This window comes from Phasianus colchicus, chromosome 20 (assembly GCF_987193195.1).
Source record: "Phasianus colchicus chromosome 20, bPhaCol1.hap1.1, whole genome shotgun sequence".
NCBI classification, from domain to species: Eukaryota; Metazoa; Chordata; class Aves; order Galliformes; family Phasianidae; genus Phasianus; species Phasianus colchicus.
In genome coordinates, this window is record NC_143455.1 from 1,038,379 (window position 1) to 1,056,896 (window position 18,518).

Genomic DNA, 18,518 nt, shown 5'->3' on the forward strand with positions numbered 1-18,518 from the left:
TAGTGGAGAGCCCAGAAATGGATGCAGTGTTCCAGGTGTGGCCTGAAAAGTGGTGAGCAGAGGGGAAGGATTACCTCCCTTGACCTGCACATCTTCTATTAGAGACCAAGTTATCATTCACTTTCTTTATAGAAAGAACGTGAATGGTAATGGTATTCATATTCAACCTGGTGTCCACCAGGAACCTCAGGTCCTTTATTTAAAAGGTGCTTTCCAGTTTCTGGCTGGTTGGCCTTCAACATCTTTTGGTTCCTGGGTTTCTCCCCAGCTGGGGGACCTTCCTCGGCACTATTGGACCCAGTATTCAGTCCCAGATTTTGATGAAGTAGTACTCATTGGTGCACATACAGACACAGTATAGAAAATTCTTTATGTTAAGAACGTCTTAGTAACTGCAGAATTGGGAAGACTTCAGGACTCCTCTGAGACTCCAAAGTAGAACTGAATGTGAAGAGGGAGATAAACATTCCTGTAGACATCCATTCTCAAAGACAAGCAGACACATATTTGAACAACTGTCTGTTTATACATTTATACTAAAATATCTTCAAGCAGTATCTCCTCACTGAATTTTTATTAATGGAAATATGGGTCTTCTGAGGAAGCTACTATACAATTTTACCTCACACAAAAGGATGTAGTCACATCTTTTCTGATCTGAAGATAACAGGAATGAGGTCGCTCTTCGGTGAAGATAATATTGTGGTTTGCATTCTGTCTGATTACTCCAAGAGAGTTAACAGAGATGGACTCCCTATAACTCTTCAGCTTTACTGCCAACTTGTTGATCTTTATGTGAAGTTTGCTGCAGCTTTCAGTATTTTACTATTTTTTAGACAGTCCTAATCATCTGCAGGACTTGGTTCTGTGCAAATGGAATGACAGGATTATTTTAACATTCTCTTAATAAAGGGAAAACACAGCTGATGAAAAGAAGAGCTCAATTTATTGAGAGAAGCCAAGTCAAACGCTTTCCCTTGTGCTGTCAAGGAGAAAACATCCAGGAGGAACGAGTGAAGTACAAATTTAATCCCTTTATTGGTGTGAGGAGGAAATGTTAAGTAGGAAAACAATTATTCTGCATTACTGCTTTTTCTGTGAGTCCTTGGCAAGTCCTGCTCACAGTGTAATTGTGGCACAGGATGGAGTCTCTAATGTCTCTCTCACGCGTTAATCAATATTGCTAATTGAGTTAACAAGGACATGTGTGGACTTTCAGGTATATCTAAAGGCCTCCTGTGACATTAAAACAAAGCAATCGAAGTCCTCAGGCACCTTGATATTCCCCTAATAAACAGGTCATGTTTAGAAACAGCATGAGATTCCTGTAGAGTCGATAACTTGCCAAGAAGGCAAGAATACATAGGTTGGTATCGAGAGCAGACTGTCTGCCATCTCCTTCAGGAATTCAGCCTTTATCATCTCAAATATTGCACTATGCAGTTCATTGGAGCTAGTCTCTGATTGATCCTTGGAGAGAGTCCAGATGGTAGGACTACCAGCCAATAGGATCTCATTTTAATAGTGGTTCTAGCTCACTGGGACTGAAATTGTTCTGCATATAGGGCCATAACAGCCACGTGGAAATAGGCAACCTGAAGGTTGAGGGGTAGGAGCTCATGACCCCATTCAGAAGAGGGACATCTAGCATCATTATTATTAACACAAAATTAGAAATCTGGCAACTTTCCTATCACCAGAAAGAATCACCATGTTTCTTGACACACTCAAATAAAATGGTAGCTGCAGAACTATTCAACTGAAATGTGAAGAATCAGCTTCCCTCTAGCCAGAGTCAACAAGGAAAAGGCTTTCTACCGATCTATTCTGGTTGCTCCAAAACTGCAGACCATGGGTTGTGGCAGACTAGACATGTAGTATCTGGTCATCTCTTTAGGAGAGAAAGAAACCTGGTATGCTGAGGAATTACAGAGGATTAACCTAGGAGCTTGAAAGGTTTGGGTGGTCCCACCCAGAGTAAATTGACACAGGGGGCAGCCCTCCATGAAGAGATCTGAAAACTTCTAATCTTCATGGGATAAATGACTCCACCTCTGGTTGAGGGGAATGGAAATGTGCCTCAGGAGTCCAGAGCCCAATCAACCATAAGCACACATCAAGAGAAGGAGCTGAATGTCACGCATATATAGAATAAAAACAGTTATTGGAGCTTACCTGCGGCTGAAAAGTATTAAGTCTTCAAAGGAGAACTGCTAGCAGTCTCATCCTGCAAGGAAGACTGAGAACAATGCCTGATAGTTAGGGGCACAGAAAAACTTCAGGGCACTAATCTGCATTAGGTGCTGGAGGAAGTCCTTGTTGAGCAGAATGTTTATGCAGGCATATACAAAACCACAGTGTAACTATGTTGACTTCAGTGAAGGAGAAACTATTCTTACTGTGGATTTATAATTTGGATTTCTGTGTCTGTCACAAGCATTGAGCTATGTCCACATTAATAGCTCACTATTAATACCTTGATACCAATATAAACCCCAAAGTTAGCATAAGGTGATTATGAGTATGAGATTTGTTTAGTATCTCAGAGAGAACCATACTTGAAAGGAGATTGGTATTTATCAGTCATGAGTCTGAAGGTTTACTGAAATGTAGCAAAATTCTCCAAGATCTTATATATAGAGATGCAGCTGAGAACACTCTGCAAGCACACTTTACATTAAAGTCTGCTTCACCATGAAGCAGGCTTTATAGATGACACCAAGTGTGTCAGTTTTGTAATACAAAAAAATCCTGGTAGCTTAGATTAGCAGGGGTAGAGGGACCTGACAGTATTCATCATGAAACAATGCAGCCATTCAAACAAAGTATCAAACCTGTTCTAGAAACCCCTCCAGAACCCCCAGCAGAAAGAAACCACTCTAGAAGAGCAACAACAAGGAGGTGCAAGTGCCATGATGCAAAAGGAATCATAGAATTATATAATATTCCGAGTTGGAAGGGACCCATGAGGATGATCGAGTCCAACTCCAGGCTCCACACAGATTCATTCCAAATTCAAACCACATTTCTGAGTGTTGTCCAAACGCTTTGTGTGCTTCAGCAGACTTGGTGCCATGAATACTGCCCTGGGAGCCTGTGCTAGTGCTCAGTCACCCTCTGGTGAAGAGCCTTTTGTCAGTACCCAACCTGACCCTCCCCTGACACAGCTCTACTCATTCTCTTAGGTCCCACCACTGTTTACAGAGAAGAGACCAGTGCCTTGCCTGTCCCTCCTAGTGTAGAGAAGATCCATTTAGTGCCCCAGCCATTCTCAGAATTATTCCATGAATTCCAGAATTAATCAAGCATAGAGTTATTAGGAAGAAAGGGGAACTTCATCGCTGCAGTCAAACTCCATGGTCACAACAATGCAGCTGCACAGCATTCCCTGCACAGCAGGACATCTTCCCAGACCTTACCTTACCTTCCAGGGCTACCACGGCATATCTGAATTCAAATTTTATTATTGTGAGAAATAAATGCATCTCTGTTCATGTGACCCTTAAAAGGTTTCTTTCTGGTTTTGGTTTTTGAACATATTTTCATTCATTTCCCACCATTTGTAGGAGATCAGCTAATGCTGCCTGTTAACAGTCACAACTCTTCAATTTAAATGGAAAAGGTCTGGACAAGTCTGAAAGCTGAAATCCTTCAGTTTGTGCTGGCAAAAGTGACCCAATAGCCGTGGCTGTTTGCAAATCAGCTTAAATAACATCCCATCCAACTGTAACTGAAGGTACGATTACATTATATGATGTAGAAAATACACTTAAGTGCCATATCAAATATAATCAGCAGTAGTTGTACCACGTATATATCTTCATATTATTTTACAAAAACACAAAGCTTTCTGTCTGCCATTAATTTTCTGTTAATTCTGCTTTCATTTCTGCAGGTCTGGACACTTCTGGGACTAGAAGCAAAGCACAGCAGGTAAAGGAGCAGAGGCAGACAGAAGGCCATCTCTGGATACAGACTGTCCTGTGCAGCAGCACTGCAAGGCAATGCTGATATTCTCCATGGTGGAGAGGGGTTCAGGCATGCTGAAAATAGATGCCTCCTGAGATGGAGATCAGGCAGCTGCCTCACTGTCTACTACCTTTTCAGATGTGGGTTTTCTTCTCCTGAGTCGTGAGAAACAAAGAATGAGAGGACAATTTTTAGCAGGGTGGCAGAATGAGAACAAAGTGAGAAAGTGGAAGAACCTACAGGCTGCTGTATGTTGGTTAGTAGAAAACTCCCTCACACATGTGTTCAGTGTGGTCATGAGCTGGAAACATGCCAGCGTACTTGTATGACAGGAGGTTTTGCAGCGTGGAAAGGAATCTTTTACTAGTGATCCTCAGCCTTTTCCCCTCAGAACTACTCTCCAGCCCTCTGCTCCTCTGACTAGAACAGAGTGCTGTGCCAGAGGAAGGGAGGGAAGACATGGCTATAAACCTCTGACATCTTAGGGGCTGTAGACAGCCGTCACTGTCCTGTGTTCATCTGAACAAAGAAATTCTCCATATTTTTTCTAAGTCAAAATGCATATTAAATACCTGTCCTAACAAATTCCACTATGGCAAATGTACTGCTGGAAACTGCCTGTTTCCATATATAAAATGTGCGCTGGTGCAAGCTTCAACTGTTCAAAGGTTTTTTTAGCCTTACTAACTTTAACCTTATTGAGTCAGTCTCAGTTGTTTCTTCTTTCCCATCAACTTTTTGAAAACAAGTTGCTTCCTGGGGATTCTCTTTTTCCTTGTAGAACGGAATTTGGTTGAAAGGAATTCAAGGAGTCAACTGAAACAATGACACAAAATTCAACTTTGTCAAATTTGTGAATGACACTAAATTAGGCAGATGACAAATGACAGAGCTTCATTCTAGATACATTAAGAGACATGAAGATTGGATCAGCACAAATCTTATGAAGACCAGTGTGGACAAGTGGAAAGCTCACACCTGGGAGAAAAATAGCCCAAGGTGTGAGTGTGAGCTGGGAACTGACCAGTTCAGCAGGAGCCCTGCTAAAAATGACTTGAGAGTTATGATGGGTGCCCAAAAGGATAATGAGTGCTCTCACTGCGAACAAGGCAAAGATACTGGATGATGCTCTGAGCATGTTCACTTGACTGTCAGAAGCTATAATCCCTTTTGTTTGATATGACTGAGTTGTCATCTGAAACGGTTTGTCCAATGTGAGGCTCTCCTGTTCAAAAAGGATATGAACTAAGATGATGAAGATGGTCAAGGGTCTTGAAAACTAGTCCTATAAAGAGTCTTCCAGGGTTTCTAATGTTAGGAGAAAAGGACTAAGTTCACGAAGGGCAGTTAAAAATACAGTGTTCTAAACTTTTCCAATTAGTAGTAGGCAGTGTAACAAGGGACAGTGATCAAAAATCACAACTTGAGAGGCACTAGTTAGTCATTAGGAAAATTCTTCACAAATGTCTGTACGGAGTGAGATCAAAGGATTGCATAATCTGTCACTCCTGAGATATTTCTCACCATCCCAGTGGTGAAGACTTCTATAGTACAAACCCCCTCAAGCTGGTGAAAGATGTCATGTGACTAAAGCAAAAACAAACCACAGATGGGAAGCTGTACTGAAAACAGTATAATCTGTGTCACTGCCAGTAATGGGAGACAGAAGCATAAGCACTTTCCTGCTATCTCTGTGTGAAGCCTAAGAAACCTTTAACCTTCTCAGCTTTCAGTAACTTGGCCATGTGTCTACCCCACACAGAGTCTGCAATGCTCACAGGATAGATAGAGCAGACATCTCCCTTAACAGGGATCCCCTTACACCCCTTGTTATTGAGCCCTGGAAGGCTGGAGAGAGCTCAGAGCTTCTCGACTTCTGCTCAGGTAGGAAACCTCCTCTTGTGGGTCAATGCCCTTGAGTCTGAAGAACAGGGTTAAGTGTCTCCTGTACCTGGGGACAGCTGATCCTCCCCCAGCGATCAGAAGTCCTGACCAGGAATGCCTGTGTGGATGTGCTGCTCCTCTGACAGACCATTGGTTCTGAGCATGGGTAGGGGAAGGGCTGGCATGCAGCTCTGTGAGTGCCTGTGAAGGAAATCCCACCAGGGACAGTTTGAGGTCAGAGGAAGGAAGGGAAAGGGAATGAGAGAGAATGATGAGTGGAAGGTGGCAGTGTAAGAGATGAGAATGTGAAAAGAAGCAAAAAATGTGCACCTGGAGATCATGGAATGCTTTGGGCTGGAAAGGACCTTTCAGATCATCTAGTTCCAACCCCCTGCTACAGGCAGGGACACCTCCCTCCAAACCAGGTTGCTCACAGCCCCATCCAGCCTGGATGTGATGGTATGAGGGAAGAGGGCTTTGAAGGAAAAAAAGCCAAGAGCTGTCGGGGTAGATAAAAGAGGCATTCATGCAGAATCTGGGAGGGTTTGGCTGCTGGCAGAGTTTATGGAAGGGCATTGTCCTATTTGTGTGGTTTGGACTGTCTTTACAAGCACATCCTTTTTCTCTCAGGAATCTTGACATGACTGCAGGCATCGCTAGAGGCCACAGAACTTGTAGAACCAAGAATTAGAACCAAGTTCCTTCTGGAGGGTGGCTGCCTTCTGCACTGTGACAGCCTGACCATGCATAGTCCTAAAAGCTCCAGACTGGATGAGAGCACTGTATTTTGTGAGGTAGAGCTGGGGATCCCTCCCAGAGAACACCTCCCCTGCAGAGGATGGGTGCCTCAGCAGCCCTTAGGGGCACATGTGGATAAGCTGGGTCAGGCAGTTAGTAAAGGAAGGAGCAGAGGCAAATGGAGGTGTCATGAGAGAACAGCAGGAGGGTACACGTGGGGCAACACAAGAATTACAAGATTCTGAGTGTCCAGCTCAGTCTGATTTTAGCAAGCCTCCATGCTGAAGAATCACAAAGCCTGATCTGGTGGTTGGCAACCCTGCACATAGCAGGGGGGTTGAAACTAGATGATCATTGTGGTGCTTTTCAACCCAGGCCATTCTATGGTTCTATGGGAGAAATAGTTTTCCACTGTTAATGAATTCTGTTAGAGCCCCTGAAGATAATATGTATTTTTTTCCTCAAAGCCCTCAAAGCCCTGCTTACTCAGAGAAACAGACCATTTCTGCTAATTTGTCTACTCTTTGTTCGCAAAATAAGCAATAATAGTGATTACTGTGAAGTATTATAATCAATAATTTAGTTTAAAGCACATTTTCCCAAACGCACTGTGATTCATTAGCACAAAATTGGGTTAAAGTTGGGCTCGTAAAGCAAGGTCCATGTAAATGTGTGCACATGGGTGGTAGCAGTCCTACCCACAACCACATGAAAGCAGTGTGTGTGCTCTGAGTTTCCTGGGCCCCCTTCATAGTAAAAGGGGAAGAATGAGCATCTCCGTAATTAAGAAACTTTCCTTAGCCTGGCTTCCTATGGAGGAGTCCTTTCCTCTCCATTGACCATGGAGGGGAGATTGCAAACCTATTACAATATGAATGGCTGATGCTACTGGAGAATAATCTCGGCACTGATTTGTTTGATCCAGATACCCCTGACTCCAGCATGGTTCTGTGCAAGGCAGAAGATCCAAATTCTCACTGTGAATTTCAGACAACATGGGAGTATAAAACAAGGTACCTTTCCAAGACAACTTCTCTTAAAAACTCCATCTTATATTTGAATAAAAATTGCAAATTGGGATTAAACAATGCTAGGAAACTGTCTCAACAGTGAGGTACTGCCCAGTCCCCCTCTAGGGAAAGCAGATACAAAAGAAGCAAAATTTCATTATATATATTTGTGTATTTCTGCAAATATCATCTTTTCCAAAAGAAAGAGTGGTTTGAGGATTTGGAGTTCCTTCCTATGTTCTTATTAACCACTGGACTGCTTCAGAGCAAAATACAGAAACTCACCAAGTTCCCTGCTGCTCTACATGCCCACCTGCAATGTGATCTGTGCAGTTAAATGAGATAATCTGATATTAAGGCAGTCAAGCTAAGAGGCAAGGGGATCAAAGCAGATTGCTTTATCGGCCTCTTAGGGGCTTGCAATGGATTTGACAGAAACACGGTCTCATACCTTCTTTTAGTTCATGGCAGTAAAAGAAAGAACAAATTAGAGGGATTTCTCAACCACTGATGTTTGACTGAGAGAAGGATTCTCTTCCCTCTTTGGCTGCAGGAGCAAAGCAGAAGAACTACAATCCCCCTCTCCACCCCTCCCTCCCCTGCCCCCCATCTCCTGTCTGCTCTTCTTGGAAGAAACTGGAGAGAGGTTTTATATGTGACATCAGTGATATTTTTACTTTGGGAAAGGCAGCAATATCACCAAGACACAGCTGCAACTGTTTCTTTGCCTCCCTCCCTTCCACCCCCACTGAGTTCAGGAGCAAATTTCTTAACAGGCACAAACAGTACAAATGCCAAGAAATGTGTCCTCCATTATGCCACGTGCATCTGCTGAATCTGAGACTTATTTTCAGAGGAATTAACATGTATTCCCTCAGAATTTCAAGAGGAAGAACACCCTGCTTAGTCACCAACATGAAAGAAACTGCACAGCAAGCTGATTCAGAACACCAGCTTCCCTTAACATTTAGTGAACATTTAATTAACGCTTTAACATTTAGGTTGTTTGACAAGACTTCCTTAGTTAGGTTCTATAGCACTGTGATGCTTCCTAATCAAAGGCAGTCTGATGCTGTCTCAAGCTATCTTCTCCCTTGCATTGCTACCTGTTACCTGATTCACAGTACTCGAGTAAGTATTTTTTACAGTTTAGATGCCAGGTATTAATCAGCCTACTCCTGCAGAGGAGGTCAAAGTTACTGAGCTGAAGCAGAGGAATACGGGCAGACTATTGGCTTTCCAGGCTTGCAGCTGGTAGGATAGATGTGGAAAAACTGTAACTCTGGTTTCAGGGAGCAATTTAGCAGTGCCCACTGCTCCAGTGTGCCTTCCCGTAGTAGATCACCGTAGATCACTTTGCTGTGATAATTATTTGATTATTATCCTCTGGTTCAGAAAGGAGCTGAGCACAGCAATCTTTTTCTTAAAATTTTCCTTCCTCCCTTTTCTTAAATAGTATACTTCCTTCCTTCCTCCCTCCCTCCCTCCCTCCCTTTCTTCCTCTCTTTGTTTTCTCCAAGACTTCAAAGAATTTTATTCCCAAATAACTTGCTTTGCTGGCTGCTGTACGGAACTTAGCCTTAGACCATTTGAGAGGATATTGAAAGCAGCTGTGTGCCCATTTCCCACAATGAGTACTACTGTAAGGGTTACTCAACTGTGGGAAAAAATGGGGCAGAAAGACAGCACCTGTAGAGGCAGCCTCATAAATTTGAGAACATACAGCCATCCACATCACCTTAAAACAAAGCACTGGCAGGTATTCTGTAAGGTAAGTATATAAGATGACTGTTGAAAATGCATTTTCACATTTTCCAAGGTATTTATAATTTTATAAAAGCATATAATCTTCCCACCTGATCATTCCTTTTCCAAAGTGAAGAATCATAGTTACTGTCTCTCCAGTGTTCCCATCAGTGTTGACATCTTTCTGCATAACCTTTCTACTTGCACAGACGAGAGCTGTGGAGAACACATGGTTTGTGAGCCTGGCACAATGATTTCTGTTTTGTTCTCAGTTGATCCTGATCATTCCTAATAATCTGATTGCCTTTTGTGGCCACTGTCAAGCACTGACTTGACATTTGGAGACAAATACTTGCTGTTTGGTAGCCTCTTAACCCCTATTCTCCTTTCAGAGACTGGATTTCTGTAGGGTTTGGCCTATGTACAGCTCAGAGGCACTGAATGGGCAGACATTTGGTTGCAGCCACACAAAGGGTTTTTTTGTCTGGTGGCCAGCCTTACAGGGATGATGTGGTAAGTGGCTTTCAGCAACATGACAGTGCATGAGACTCAAGCAGCACAAAGCAGCAAGCAGAGCTGCAGAGAGACAGGTAAAGAGGCCACCTGTTATGTAGGGATGACCAGCTCTTGGCTACCAGAGGTGCACCATAACTCAGGTTCTTCATGCAAACATCAGCGGAAGAGATCTGGGGAGCAGCCACTGCCAAGGAGGTGACATTCAGGATGCCCTTTCTGTCACCCACCAAAGCAGCTGAGGGGCTCCAGTTACAGAGCAGGGGAGTGGGGTGGGCAGGCTATGAGGCCTCCGGGAAAGACAGAGAAGAAAGGGAGCAAGTGGCAAAAGGGGGAGGGGAGGGGGGAGGGAAGGAAAATTAGGATTAGGTGCATAATATTAGAACTAGCAACAACTGCATCCTAAAAAAGAGAGCAATGAAGTGATATCTTCCCTTGCTGACACTCATCTTAGACAGATGCACAAATCCCACTTCTGGGCAGGTTTCAGTGGTGTAAGTGGAAATATATTGGTACTGGAATTTGTATAATCCCGTTCTCCTTAAATGTTAGACTTTTCAAGGTTAGAACATTGTAAGATCTTCTGAGTGCCAATGGTCACAGCAGCGCAGTTACCTATTTAGCAGAATATTTTCTAAACTAACTTCCTTTGTTGCAGAAAAGTTCCTTTTGCATCTTCAGGAAATTTGCCAACAGACTCATTTTATCCATGGTGATCAACATAAACATTTCCTTAACTGTTCTCTGTATCCACCTAACAGACAGAGGGAAGCATACACATCTCTGCTCCCTCTGAACTGCAAATTAGCTGCACAAAACAGACCAGCTTCATCAGAAGACAGTGATGGTGATGTGCCACCTGTCAGCCAGTAGCCAGGGTGCCCCACATGGGAGATGAGCAGCTGGGGGGGTCTGGCAGTGCTTCCATTCTCTGTTCTGTGGAAATTACCTGCTCACCTCACTTCAAGTCTTCTAGGGACTTGATGTTTCACTCAGAGAGATGTTTCTCTCTGAGTGTCTTGTCACAAAGTACTTGAGAAGGTCTGAGTTTATGCCAAAGGTGAACACCGAGCCCAAAGGAAGAGAGAAAGTTGCTTAACATCTCAAACAGGACCATGGCCTGAGAAAATGTATCCCAAATCTGCTGCATAGAATCAGAGAATCACAGAATGGCCTGGGTTGAAAAGGACCTCAAGGATCATCTAATTTCAACCCCCTTGCCATTGGTACGGTCACCAACCTCTAGACCAGGCTGCCCAGAGCACCACAAGGTGCAGTGCCAAATTCACTCAATTACCGCTTTGTCGAACAATACAGGTGCATGTTGCCTTCCTTCCACGTTAGTCCCTCAGATTCCTCAAAGTGCCCTGCTGCTGCAGTTGACCAATGCCTTCCCAGTTGTAGGGTCTCAAAGCAGAACCATCCCCTGACCCAGCACTGCTCTCTGCCTCGTGTATTTGCTAAGCCTGCAGTTTGCCCCTTAGTGCTTCAGTTCCAAACCCTCCATGTACACTTGTATTTCTCCAAGCAGCACTGTGCTGACCTCAGGGAGCTGCTGGCATGTGGAGATGGTGGTGCCCACTCTGCTGGAGCTCTAACAGCACTGCTCTGAAGCCTTAACAGCAAAACTTGGGTCCTGTGCAATTTCCTTCTCTCTTACTTATGGGCTCCTTACTGTGAACTACTGAATGTGGCTTTACTGCAGTGTCTGAAGGGAAATATCGTCAACTGTTTGTTCTGCTAGAACTGAATTGCTACTGTTGTGCTCAGAAGGTCTCCTGCAGTCCACACAGTCCACACAGGACAGCAGCTCTATATAAGCCCATCAGCTGCATCTATTTTAAACTTTCTCTCAGAGGTCCTTGTTTATGACCACTATGAACTGATGTTTTTCTCAAGACCTTTGCACAAGCCCTGATCAGATGTCAGGCATCCTGACTCCACAAATAGAGTGAGAATGCAAAATGACCCTCATTCTCCATAAAGCAGTGAGCAATTCATCTTCCATTTCCCTCACATCAGTGTCCCACTTTGGTCCTGATCATACAGCAGGCTTTATAGCAGTGCCTGTCTTTTTTTTCCAGCCTCTGCTCCTCCTGCACACATCCTCCCTGGCTCAGATCACTGATTTGGTCCTTTCCCCATTACATAGCTAAACTCTCCTTCCTGGCATCCCTCAAAGCTGCTCAGCCTCTGCTCCATTCTCCTCCTCCGCTGTCTTTGTTGTTTTCCTTCTTGTCCTATTCTTCAACTGCCAAAAAACCCACATGCAAAGGAGGTAGCCACAAGCCGGGCTTCCTCTTCACTCCACATGGCCCAGGCAAGCCAAAAGGTTGGACACCCATGGATTAGATGGTCATATGTAGGTAATCGTTTTAGTGTTTACCAATAATTTCTCTTCCTGTTTCCTCTGACCGTACTTCCCTCAATTGATGCTGAGTTGTTATTTCTCCCACTCCCACATCCTCTACCATCTTCTCACTCCTCCTGCTTCCTTCACACACACACATCTTGCTCTCCCCCTCCCTGTCTCCTCCCTGCTCTCCCCAGCACAATTTCTCCCTTCAGCACTTACTCGTACTTTGCCTCTCTTGTTTTCCAGTTTATTAAATTTTTCAGCAACAAGAGCCACATTACAGTGCATTTTGTGACTCATATCACATTCAAGCACTGGAGCCTCAATTCAGTGTTTGATGTCAGAATGGCCTGCTTGTACTCCACCTGGCTGAGAGAGGTCATGGCTCCCAGCAGTGCTGCCAGCCCTGCAGAAAGCTTGGAACAAGTGCTGCTGCCTTCCTCACGATGGGAAGGGATTCATGGATTTGGTTCTCATTCTGAGCAGCAAAAAGTGAGCTTTCACATCCACAGACTTTGCTTCTCATTGTTGATGTCAAGAGAAGCGATGCCCTCACCCACTCCAAGCTGATTCCCAGCTGAACACCGACAGTAGCTGTGCAGCTGCCAGCTCCTGGTGGCACAGCACATCCCAGCAGAGCAGGGCAAGCACCCAGGTGCTGCGTTCACACGCTGCAATTCCACTGGCTTCAGAGGGGCCACTCCGGCCTGCCTCTGACTGTTAGCATTTCAGCTGAGAAAGGAGCTGCGCGGGACGGAGCAAGACTTTCTGGGATAAGAATAGCATCTGCCATCTTAGGACACAGCACAGTTGTCCAGCTCCTGCACGGCAACACGTTGCAGTGAGATATAGAAGGCAAGCTACCCGCTGAGGAATGTCTTCAAGTGCTATTCATGGAGGCGTATCATCTACAGCAGCAGGCCCGGCCCCACGCAGGAGCCTTGCAGGAGGGGTTATTTTGAGCTTTGGGCACTGAGGATTGAAGGGAGACAAATGACAGCGATCCTCCTGGCACAGGCAACCTCCAGAGCTCTGTGCACAAGCCCTGCAGCCTGTCACCGCTTCTGGGGATGACGCTCGTGAAGCTGTTGGGTGATGCGGTGGGACCTGAGAGCCCGGGAGATGGGAGCCAGGAGGGAGCTGAGAATTTGCTGGGGACACGAGGGCAGGCCGCAGGCCCACCTGTCCCAGACTCAGGCACTCCTCTGCCTGCTTAGTGTTTGACCACATCCCTGAGAGCATCGGCAGGTAACTTTGTGCAGGTGAACACTGTGATCAGAGGAGACACAGTTAGACTTACAACTTGATAGCTGCTTCATCTTCAGAGAGTTACCTTCCCTTTCATTTTGTGCTTTTGGTGCTCTCTCTCTTTTATGTTTTAATAAAAAATACTTAAAAAAAAAAAGTTTTGTTGCTTATATATATTAACTAAATTGCATAAATGGTTAAAGCAAACAGACATCAGGCTCTTTTAGCTTTGAGTTTAAATGACAGGAAAACTTGAGGAAGAACTGATATGCAAAAGGAGAAGACAACTGAGATAAACTTGCCAAAGGGATGAGAGTTCAGAATCATGTGGAAGGAGGGAAGGCAGAATGGAGTGTTTTGGTTTCATCTGGGATGAAGTTAATTTTCTTCCTGGTAGCTGGTAAGGTGCTATTTTATGGATTTAGGATGAGAATAACATTGATAACTGAAGTTTTAGTTATTGAGGAAAGGTAATAATGGAGTAGTTTGGGACAGTGGAGGGTTTGGGACGGATATGCATGAATATCTTAAAAGGGAGACTCCAAAACATCCCTGGGTACTGTGCCAGTGTTCAGCCTCCCACGCAGCACAGCAGTGCTCTCTGATGGTCAGACAGAGCTGTCTGTGTTTCAGTTTATGCCCAGCGCTTCTTGTCTTGTCACTGGCACCACTGGGCTCTGTTCTTTTGCACTTTCGCATTTATAGACACTGATAAAATCTCCCCAGGATAAAGGGAACAGTTTGTAACGAAACAAGAGTTATGGTGTGGTGGTGAAACTTAAACACTGGAGACAGGGAATCTTGAGGAACAGGCAGCAAGCCATGCAGTGTGAGAATGAAACAGCTGTAAACACATCAGTACCTGAAAAACCACCATGCTTTTGTCAGTAAGGGCACTTCTCCCATCCACTGGCTCCCAGATGAAAGCAACAAATGCGCAAATAGGATGCAAAATGCAGGAGGGCAGAGAGAAACCCTGGGGAGCGCAACTACTTCTGAAGCGTGAGGAGCTGTCATTCCTCACACCTTGGTATCCTCAGCAGCCTCCAGCAGTGAGCTGGCACTGATGATTCGATCCTCCACAGCACCTCCACAGGTGCACCCTGTGAGAATATTTGAGTAACAGATTGAAACACCACAGGGTATGTGGTGGGACAAAGTGACGCTGCTGCAGCTCAGCAATCATGTGTGCAAACGTGCGTTGTACAGCCTGATGCTGTGCCAGCTTCTCCATTACAGAACCAAGAATCAGCACTCTATCTAAATGGTAAATAATTCCTTTTATTCCTAGTTCCACTCATGCTCATTGCTGTCAGCTCACGTTGAGAAATTGGAGCGTCCACCTATTCTCAGTCAGCATCCCCCAGATCTATCTGCATTTGAGGAGAAGCTGCTGGGCAGTGACACTGGCAGCTCTGGTGGTTTGTATTTGTTGTGTCTCTCACTGCCAATCAGCCCGTGCTCTTATTGCTTTTTAAGAGTGGCTGAAGCTAATAGAAGACGCTTCATATTTTGAGGCCAATGTCTGTCACTGATACTGACCACAGCCACAAGCTGGTAGGTGCCCCTCTGCAACACTTTTCAGCTTTGTACCTTGATCCAGGATTCCTTCTTCTTGGTCAGCTCTCCACTTGCTGTGATTGCTGCTAAGCACTGGATGACACGCTTCACGTTCAGTCTTCCCTGCACTCAGTTGTCCACTGCTGAAAGGAAGCATGGAGCAAAGCATTATATACCTGCTTTCTGCTGGAGATAAAGGTCAAAGGAACAGATCTACTTATGTGGTTAGGACTGACTGATTTTCACACCTTCCAAAGGGAAAAAGAACTGCTGCAGAGAAGTGGTAGAGGAGCAGCAACCCAGTGTCACAGAGGGGGAGAACCAAAAAGCTTGCGAGCAAAGCCAAGGAGATGCATGCTCTTTCCTTCCTCCTGTGCTCCACTTTTTGTCTTCTCTCCCTTTTTCCACCCTCTGCTTCCCCCTTTGTTTCTCTTTTTATCACTCTTTACCTTATTTATTGCTGTGTAGTATGGGACAGAACTTAATTCAAACCGAAACAATGTATTCTGGGGAAAATGTTCCTTCCAGCTCTGTTCTGAACCTACCTGCAGTTGCCTCAAGCCACATGCTGGTCTGCAAACCAGGCAGTATGTCTTACCTACCTGCACCCACCTTTTGCCGTGGTTCTTCTTATGGTGTTCAACTTCATGCTTAGACCAGAAATGCAGATATTGTGCCATACCATTATAGCACAGCAATTTAAAAATAAAAGCCAATTTCAGGAGACAGGGAAAGCAGTCAAGAGCAGATTTTGCATCACCTAGAAACAAGGTAGGCACGCCTAATTTCACAGTACAATAACTGGGAGCCTCTGCAAGATGACACAGAATGAGGCACTGAGGTAGTGCACTGCAGAAGGCGGCTTCAAGGCAAGTGAGCCCCTAGCAGGTAAGAGCAGCATTTGGCAGAAGCAGTCAGCATAACTGATAGGCGTTGTCAGAGATGGAGAAGATGTGTGGAGGGGCCTCCTGGCACTTTTTGCCTCGGTAGGCCAACACCACCTCCGGGTTGTACACCGGCAGCCACTTGTAGGGGTTGACAGTGACACAGAAGAGGCCCGAGTAGGTCTGTAGGAAAAAAACAGAAGAGAAGTCATGGAAGCCCCTCTCCCTGGCAGCTGATTTTTCCCCTTTGCAATGAAGGGAAACTTACACAGATCATCTGAGAGCAGCAGTAGCCCTCAGGACTGTGGAGAACAGCAGATTCATGCAGGTGTGTCAGTACAGCCACATCCTCAGCTCTGCTAGCCAGGTGGGTTCACTGCAGATAAACCATCAGATTTGACAGCAATCAACCACAACTCAGAAGGAAAGGGTTAACTTTGATTCTGCAGTTCTCAGTATCCATTCCACGTGCACAGATGCTGACAGGAACAGAGAACTAATAACACCTGTAATGCTGTTCTCACCCAGATTTTTCTTCTTGTTTAACTGCGCAAAATAAGACACAGCCACCACAAGGCAGACACTGCTGCCACCTGGTAACTCTGTAGTGCTGACAGATATAGGATGTAAGTCCTGGAATTGCTACAGCCACACAGCCAGAATTCAGGCCAGACCAGATCTTTCTATGTTACTGCTGCTGGTGGCTGCAGTGCCCACAGGCACAACTGCTGCCTGCCTGCCAATGCCACAGAGGCAGGACACCAACAGCACGGCTTCATCAGCTGCAAATCCTTCACTGGCAATCGTTCTGCTCCTGGTTCCTGGACACACGACAGCTCTCTCTCTGCAACAGCTCCGTCTGCCGGGCTTGTGTCGCGCAGTCCCGCCTGCAGATATGCATGCAGGCAGGTAGACGTGCAGGAAAACAGATGTACACAGGTGGCAGCAGCCAGCTGGGCCACATGGAACCAGAGAGGAGCTTGAAAATCCTGCTGCTATTTTCCCAGCCTGCTTCCCTCCTTGCTTCTATCTGCAGATAAGGTGATCGCTGCTGCCGTGGCCTGCAAACCAACCGGCCCAACCCAGGGGGAAAACGGCACTGGTGCTATCTGTCTGGTTCAGAAAGTTTAATAGTTTCCAGGTTCAGGTCCTGAGCAGTGGACCTATCTTGGGCTTCTTTTGAGAAGGCAAGAATAAGAAATGTTGGTTTTGAAAGCAACTCTGTGATCTGCTTCCTTAAATGCTTTCCTGAAGGGTTCAAACATGCAAGAAGTTGTGATTCACAGAAGGTCTCCATACAGAACAAGACTGTGCCCTAACTGCTCCTCACGGGACATACCTGAGAGTCATACAGAGGGCTCCAAGGTAATGTCAAGTCAGTGCTCGGAAGAGAGTGCAACTCTCTGTGAGAGAAAGGGAGAAAGGAAGGAAGCATCACGAAGGATGTGTCAGTTCACTCACATCTCCATTACTGATCCTGCTTGGAAAGCTCACAGTTGTACAAGAAATGATGCAGAGAAGAAAAACAAAGATGGCTATGGATATGAAACTGCTTTTCTGTGAGAGCAAAACTTGATGGGATCTGGCGGTTAAAATGAGATGTTAGAAGCCTGCAAAATCCTGAATGGCAGAGAGCCATCCCCGCAGCTGTGCTGGTGAGGAATGATTCACTATTTCTCTATGAGCAAATACAATCTGAAATTACCAGGCTGCATAAAAGATAGGTTGAAGTTACCAAACTGCATATTGCAGTGAATAGGAAGCACTTCACCCCTATTACAGTTATAAATGATTGAAATCTAGGTTGTGTGAGAGGAAAAAGCTCAAACGGGTACAAAAAAAGGCAAAGCCCAGGAAAGCAATGCACAGGTCCTTGCACACCATCACCTGCTGCAGTCTGCTGTCACATACATGTGCTTGCTGCACACTGGGTGTGAAACAGTGGATCACAGCATTATTCTTTATTTTCTTTCTTAATGTCTGGTAGGGACTACTGCCAGGACATTGGGTGAGGGGCTGCAGCTACTTCTACTGAAGTCACCGGGACACAAGTTGTTAATATGTTTCAAGATTAAGGCTGCCTCTTCAAGATTAAGATGGTGGAGGCTTCAAGAGGGAACAGACGATGATGCTGATATGAGTCTCACAAGCAAAGTAGCTGCAAGCTCTGTCACCAGCAAAGTGAGAAATTTAACAGAGGATATGATAGTATTAGAATAAAAAGATTTAAAAACTGCAGCTGAGGAATGCTATGACCAGCAAGGCAACAGCCCAATCTGTTAGAGAGCATTTTTATCTTAAAATCCTGCTGGGGATAATTGTCCCATAGATACCTTCATCTCTGCATCCAGAGCAAAGCCTTCATCTGAAAGGCAGTCAGGCACAGGAGGAAACCTGCCCTGCCCAGCGTAAGTGCTTTCTGTGCTCCTCGCCATCCCTAGCAAGTATCCTGGCCCCCAGCAGGGCAGGGAGGAGGGCCAGGAGGAACGCACATAATCTCCCAGCAGTTTCCTTCCCATCCTGCACAGCCATGATCTTTCCTATGGTGTACTCCACCTGGGGTCAGCCATGAAGCAGTAGGTCCTGGTATCTCAGCTGGTTCTGTGCCCC

The 18,518-nt window shown here is 45.3% G+C and overlaps 1 long non-coding RNA gene across 2 annotated transcripts in view; it reads left to right on the forward strand.

The window, feature by feature from the left end:
* LOC149915336 (uncharacterized) overlaps positions 1 to 13,573 on the forward strand; it is a 42,977-nt gene extending 29,404 nt beyond the window's left edge. The window contains exons 4-6 of one of the 2 annotated variants that reach the window (XR_016459136.1): positions 3,896 to 5,853; positions 7,517 to 7,604; positions 12,463 to 13,573. This is a non-coding gene — a long non-coding RNA (uncharacterized LOC149915336). Of the gene's footprint in view, positions 1 to 3,895; positions 7,490 to 7,516; positions 7,605 to 12,462 lie in introns of those variants that run through there. The other variant, XR_016459135.1, reaches the window with a different exon arrangement.
* The last annotated feature ends 4,945 nt before the right edge of the window (positions 13,574 to 18,518 follow it).